The 6,922-nt window shown below is 40.1% G+C and overlaps 1 protein-coding gene across 1 annotated transcript in view; it reads right to left on the bottom strand.

The window, feature by feature from the left end:
* LOC121306439 (activated CDC42 kinase 1-like) overlaps positions 1-4,576 on the bottom strand; it is a 16,290-nt gene extending 11,714 nt beyond the window's left edge. The window contains exon 1 of the mRNA XM_041238149.1: positions 4,355-4,576. The gene's annotated coding sequence lies outside the window, so the exon portion shown is untranslated. The remainder of the gene's footprint in view (positions 1-4,354) is intronic.
* Positions 4,577-6,922: the final 2,346 nt, after the last annotated feature.

The raw sequence follows: 6,922 nt of genomic DNA, 5'->3' as shown, positions 1-6,922 counted from the left end.
AGCATTGTAAAGCACAGAGAGGTCTGGTAAAGCATAGGGAAGCATTGTAAAGCACAGAGAGGTCTGGTAAAGCATAGGGAAGCATTGTAAAGCACAGAGAGGTCTGGTAAAGCATAGGGAAGCATTGTAAAGCACAGAGAGGTCTGGTAAAGCATAGGGAAGCATTGTAAAGCACAGAGAGGTCTGGTAAAGCATAGGGAAGCATTGTAAAGCACAGAGAGGTCTGGTAAAGCATAGGGAAGCATTGTAAAGCACAGAGAGGTGTGGTAAAGCATAGGGAAGCATTGTAAAGCACAGAGAGGTCTGGTAAAGCGTACAGAAGCACTGTAAAGCACAGAGAGGTCTGGTAAAGCACAGGGAAGCATTGTAAAGCACAGAGAGGTCTGGTAAAGCATAGGGAAGCATTGTAAAGCACAGAGAGGTCTGGTAAAGCATAGGGAAGCATTGTAAAGCACAGAGAGGTCTGGTAAAGCATAGGGAAGCATTGTAAAGCACAGAGAGGTCTGGTAAAGCATAGGGAAGCATTGTAAAGCACAGAGGGGTCTGGTAAAGCATATGGAAGCATTGTAAAGCACAGAGAGGTCTGGTAAAGCATAGGGAAGCATTGTAAAGCACAGAGAGGCCTGGTAAAGCATAGGGAAGCATTGTAAAGCACAGAGAGGTCTGGTAAAGCATAGGGAAGCATCGTAAAGCACAGAGAGGTCTGGGAAAGCATATGGAAGTATTGTAAAGCACAGAGAGGTCTGGTAAAGCATATTAAAAAAACAAACCATGCTTTCACTGTGATTTATTACACCTTGCTGTGGGAAACTTTTCTAAGGATAAGTTTGCCATAATAAACCGGATTGTATTAGACCATTCTACTATGGGAAACTCTGAGGATTAGCTAAGGTGGTTGAAGGATCGTCGATGACGTAAAACTGTTTCAAACACCCAGCCATCTCTTATCAGGGTATGAGTTGATCAGTTCCAGCCCCAAGGGTCTTTTAAATCTGACCTTTAGCAGATCCGCAAGCTGCCTCCTGCATGTCTCTGTGTCTGCTGCTGTGTGTTGCTGCTGTGTTTTTTTGGGTTTTTTTTGTTATTTCGAAGGTGTTGGATGTATATCAGAACTACTGTTATTTCAGTGTCTTGAAATCCTATTCAGTGTATAGCGTTCATTTTAAATAAACACATTTTATCCCAGATAAGAATTTCGACAACTGAAACTAAACCAGTTATGAATTATTGAATTAAAACAACAAAAAAAAAACCAGTAAAGCCAACAATTCCAGCTTTAATATATCATGATGCTAATCACCCAAAACAGGGATCTTGTGCGTATGCACAAGATCCCTGTTTTGGGTGATTATAACAAAGTGAGCTGTATCATTATCATTACGTGACCATGTGTCCACTCCATTCAAAGCTGAAGCTGCAGATAATATCATTTTAAAATTTAAATGAAGCCATGCTTGGTTTTTATGTCTCATAAGCTAAATAATGTTTAAAAAAATAGTTTGAAAATAAAACTAATTACAGCTATGCTGGGAAATAACAGTAACTGGTTTATAATTATTAGTCATCTCTTAAATGATGTCCTGTCCTGTCGAGTTTGTCACAAGTTGCCGGTAACCGGCTTCCCCCCGGGCTAGACTGAGTGACACAGAGTCTGACTAACAACAAAACTCTGAAAGAGAGGCGAGGACCAGAGAGAAAAAAAAAACCCAAAAAAACCCAAAACAAAGAAACAAACGCTGAACTATAATAAGATCCAAAATGGAAAATTACCTATATGGTAACAGGGTACTGGGAGACAGTCAACATGGTTTTAGGAAAGGGAGATCGTGCCTAACTAACTTGCTTGATTTTTTTGAGGATGCAACATCGATAATGGATAATTGCAAAGCATATGACATGGTTTATTTAGATTTCCAGAAAGCTTTTGACAAAGTCCCGCACAAAAGATTAATTCTCAAACTGAACGCAGTTGGGATTCAAGGAAACACATGTACATGGATTAGGGAGTGGTTAACATGTAGAAAACAGAAAGTACTGATTAGAGGAAAAACCTCAGAATGGAGTGTGGTAACCAGCGGTGTACCACAGGGATCAGTATTAGGTCCTCTGCTATTCCTAATCTACATTAATGATTTAGATTCTGGTATAGTAAGCAAACTTGTTAAATTTGCAGACGACACAAAAGTAGGAGGAGTGGCAAACACTGTTGCAGCAGCAAAGGTCATTCAAAATGATCTAGACAAGATTCAGAACTGGGCAGACACATGGCAAATTACATTTAATAGAGAAAAGTGTAAGGTACTGCACGCAGGAAATAAAAATGTACATTATAAATATCATATGGGAGATATTGAAATTGGAGAAGGAATCTATGAAAAAGACCTAGGAGTTTTTGTTGACTCAGAAATGTCTTCATCTAGGCAATGTGGGGAAGCTATAAAAAAGGCTAACAAGATGCTCGGATACATTGTGAAAAGTGTTGAATTTAAATCAAGGGAAGTAATGTTAAAACTGTACAATGCACTAGTAAGACCTCATCTTGAATATTGTGTGCAGTTCTGGTCACCTCGCTATAAAAAAGATATTGCTGCTCTAGAAAGAGTGCAAAGAAGAGCGACCAGAATTATTCCGGGCTTAAAAGGCATGTCATATGCAGACAGGCTAAAAGAATTGAATCTGTTCAGTCTTGAACAAAGAAGACTACGTGGCGACCTAATTCAAGCATTCAAAATTCTAAAAGGTATTGACAGTGTCGACCCAAGGGACTTTTTCAGCCTGAAAAAAGAAACAAGGACCAGGGGTCACAAATGGAGTTTAGAAAAAGGGGCATTCAGAACAGAAAATAGGAGACACTTTTTTTACACAGAGAATTGTGAGGGTCTGGAATCAACTCCCCAGTAATGTTGTTGAAGCTGACACCCTGGGATCCTTCAAGAAGCTGCTTGATGAGATTTTGGGATCAATAAGCTACTAACAACCAAACGAGCAAGATGGGCCGAATGGCCTCCTCTCGTTTGTAAACTTTCTTATGTTCTTATGTTCTTAACTGCCAGGAAAGGCAAAACAGCATTTCAAAAAACAAAGTACAAGATTGTGTAACGGTGGAAATTTTGAGAATTGATCTGTTGTCCTTTTGAGGACAAGCATTTCTACCTGCATTCACACTGCCATGCTAGCTGAGGCCTACCCTAATTTTGTTAACCTCAAACGTTATATATGCCTCTGCTAATAATAATAATAATAATAATAATAATAAATAATAATAATACAGCTGTTTTGTTGTGAATCTTTCAAAGGAAATGTTTTGTTTTAATTCAGTAATTCATAACTGGTTCAGTTTCAGTTGTCGAAATTCTTATCTGGGATAAAATGTGTTTATTTAAAATGAACGCTATACACTGAATAGGATTTCAAGACACTGAAATAACAGTAGTTCTGATATACATCCAACGCCTTCGAAATAACAAAAAAACCCCAAAAAAACACAGCAGCAACACACAGCAGCAGACACAGAGACATGCAGGAGACAGCTTGCGGATCTGCTAAAGGTCAGATTTAAAAGACCCTTGGGGCTGGAACTGATCAACTCATACCCTGATAAGAGATGGCTGGGTGTTTGAAACAGTTTTACGTCATCGACGATCCTTCAACCACCTTAGCTAATCCTCAGAGTTTCCCATAGTAGAATGGTCTAATACAATCCGGTTTATTATGGCAAACTTATCCTTAGAAAAGTTTCCCACAGCAAGGTGTAATAAATCACAGTGAAAGCATGGTTTGTTTATTAATATGCTTTACCAGTCCTCTCTGTGCTTTACAATGCTTCCCTATGCTTTCCCAGACCTCTCTGTGCTTTACAATGCTTCCCTATGCTTTACCAGACCTCTCTGTGCTTTACAATGCTTCCCTATGCTTTACCAGACCTCTCTGTGCTTTACAATGCTTCCCTATGCTTTACCAGACCTCTCTGTGCTTTACAATGCTTCCCTATGCTTTACCAGACCTCTCTGTGCTTTACAATGCTTCCCTATGCTTTACCATGCTGTCTGTGCTTTACAATGCTTCCCTATGCTTTACCACACCTCTCTGTGCTTTACAATGCTTCCCTGTTCTTTACCAGACCTCTCTGTGCTTTACAATGCTTCCCTGTGCTTTACTGTGCTATCACTGTGCTTTATTGCATGGTTGCATGGTTTTGCTATGGGAAACTTTTCTAAAGGTAGGCGCATGGTCTAAGATTTGAAATGATTATCTTCCATGCAGTATGAATAGTGCATCTCCAGCACCTACTGTCCACTGTGCTAGGCACAGCCACACAATCATAACAACACAGAAAAACCCCTCGACAACTTACCTGGAACCCAAAGAAACAGCAAGACAGGCGCAAAAATGGGTCCTTCCTTAAAAAAGCAGATCTTTTAAAAGTTGGAAATAAAATATATAATATTATATATATATATATAAAATGTATATTAGTCCAGTTCTTCAGAGATTCAATAAAAAACAGGCAGCAACTCTCAGCTTTTAAAAAAAACCTGGTCTCATTTTTCTCAGTTTGTCTTCCTGCTCACCTCCCTCTCTCCTTCACCTTTGTTATTTATTCCCCTCTTCCCTCCTCCCTCCTCCCTCCTCCCTCCTTCCTCAGCTAGCGAATTCTCTCTCTCTCTCTCTCTCTCCTGCTATGTAGCTTTCATGTACAAATACAGGTGAGTCTGTGTGTCAGTTGAGATTTGAAATACCTGAACGAATTCCTGTGGTTTCACGTCCTTCCTGTATCTACAGGTGTACTTCATCTTTACAGGGATCAGGGTCAAGTGTTGACTCCAGTAGTGAACTATTTTTAAAGTGCTCGAACATCTGCTCATTTGACCAAACTAGAATCAAAACAACCAAGTTCGGTTTGTCAGATTCTCTTACAGACCCTCAATGTGTTCTGTTTTTCATTTTGTAACATCAACATGATTTTTTCTCCTTTCAAAAAAGTTAATTAAAGAATGGAGGAAACGCTTTGAAAATATGAATTAGCGGACTAGTTTAACGTCAATTAACACTGATGAAGGCACTGGAGCCCAAACGCTGGTCTGCTTGACTCAGTTTAGTTTCAGTAACACTGATGAAGGCACTAGAGCCCAAACGCTGCTCTGCTTGACTCAGTTTAGTTTCAGTAACACTGATGAAGCACTAGAGCCCAAATTCTGCTCTGCTTGACTCACCCCTTATAAACACGTCCCACAGCAAAAGCTCCGTTTCGTGACACTACGAGTCACGATATTTAGTGTCGCTATCGAGTGCATTTAAAAGCATCCGGGAAAGCATTGTAAAGAATAGCAAGGTCTGGTGGTAAAGCATATTAATAAACATGGCAAACCAGGGTAAACTAGGGGAAAAACATGGGGGAAATGTTCAGCTATATCTTGGCAAACATTTCTAAGGGACTATCCCAGCAGTTTTTGTAGTATTCAGTGTGATCCTCCGCTCCCTGTCTCTGCTGGTCTGAGTAAGAACTGGTTAGACTTGTTTGGTTAGCTTGCCTATCAACTGAATCTGTTTACGGTTTTTGCTCTAATAATGAACTCTGACACTCTTGTAAAGAATGGCTTCTTTGACCTCTGTAACCTTGGGTGTCTCAAGTTCAGTAAAACCAGGGCTGCAAATAGCTTTGAAAATTTATTCCGAACTATTTTGAAAGTTTAATACCAGAGAGCCTACCTGGGCCTAAATTATCAAACCCGCCCTTATCACCAGACTGTATTGAATTAGCTGGCTCTCAGATCCCCAGTACAGCACTGAGTTCTCTACACTAGACTGTATTGAATTAGCTGCTCTCAGATCCCCAGTACAGCACTGAGTTCTCTATACTAGACTGTATTGAATTAGCTGCTCTCAGATCCCCAGTACAGCACTGAGTTCTCTACACTAGACTGTATTGAATTAGCTGCTCTCAGATCCCCAGTACAGCACTGAGTTCTCTATACTAGACTGTATTGAATTAGCTGCTCTCAGATCCCCAGTACAGCACTGAGTTCTCTACACTAGACTGTATTGAATTAGCTGCTCTCAGATCCCCAGTACAGCACTGAGTTCTCTACACTAGACTGTATTGAATTAGCTGCTCTCAGATCCCCAGTCCAGACTGAGTTCTCTATACTAGACTGTATTGAATTAGCTGCTCTCAGATCCCCAGTACAGCGCTGAGTTCTCTACACTAGACTGTATTGAATTAGCTGCTCTCAGATCCCCAGTACTGAGTTCTCTATACTAGACTGTATTGAATTAGCTGCTCTCAGATCCCCAGTACAGCACTGAGTTCTCTACACTAGACTGTATTGAATTAGCTGCTCTCAGATCCCCAGTACAGCACTGAGTTCTCTACACTAGACTGTATTGAATTAGCTGCTCTCAGATCCCCAGTACAGCACTGAGTTCTCTACACTAGACTGTATTGAATTAGCTGCTCTCATATCCCTAGTCCAGACAGCGTATTCAATACAATTTACTATAGAAACTTTTTTTTAAATTATTTTTTTTAATAAGAACAAGCGCCCTCTCGTGGTAGTGGGTGTGCATAGCACATTAGTTGAAAAAGTACAGTGTTGGTCAATCCGGGTATTTTTGTCCACACCCGCATGCTGTCAGTATATGCGATACAAAGTATACAGGACAGGTATATATATATACACAACAGCTGCCAAATAAATCCATACGTGTAATCAATCCACTGCTTCATGACGGCGTGTTTCTGTGCGACAAACGACTTGGTAACCATTGATCGTGGCACTTCGAATGAATCTCAGAAAGTCGAGAAACAAGTCAATTTTTTTTTTTTTTCTGAAAGATCATGCGTACATTTAATGGTCTGAAGTATTTTAGAATCGGGATATTTTGGGGTGAAAGTTTGTTTAGCTTCAAAGAGCCACAGGAT

The sequence above is a fragment of the Polyodon spathula genome, chromosome 48, assembly GCF_017654505.1.
Source record: "Polyodon spathula isolate WHYD16114869_AA chromosome 48, ASM1765450v1, whole genome shotgun sequence".
Classification (NCBI taxonomy): domain Eukaryota; kingdom Metazoa; phylum Chordata; class Actinopteri; order Acipenseriformes; family Polyodontidae; genus Polyodon; species Polyodon spathula.
The sequence above is the reverse complement of the archived record's forward strand: the minus strand, read 5'-3'. Positions and strand labels throughout refer to the sequence as shown.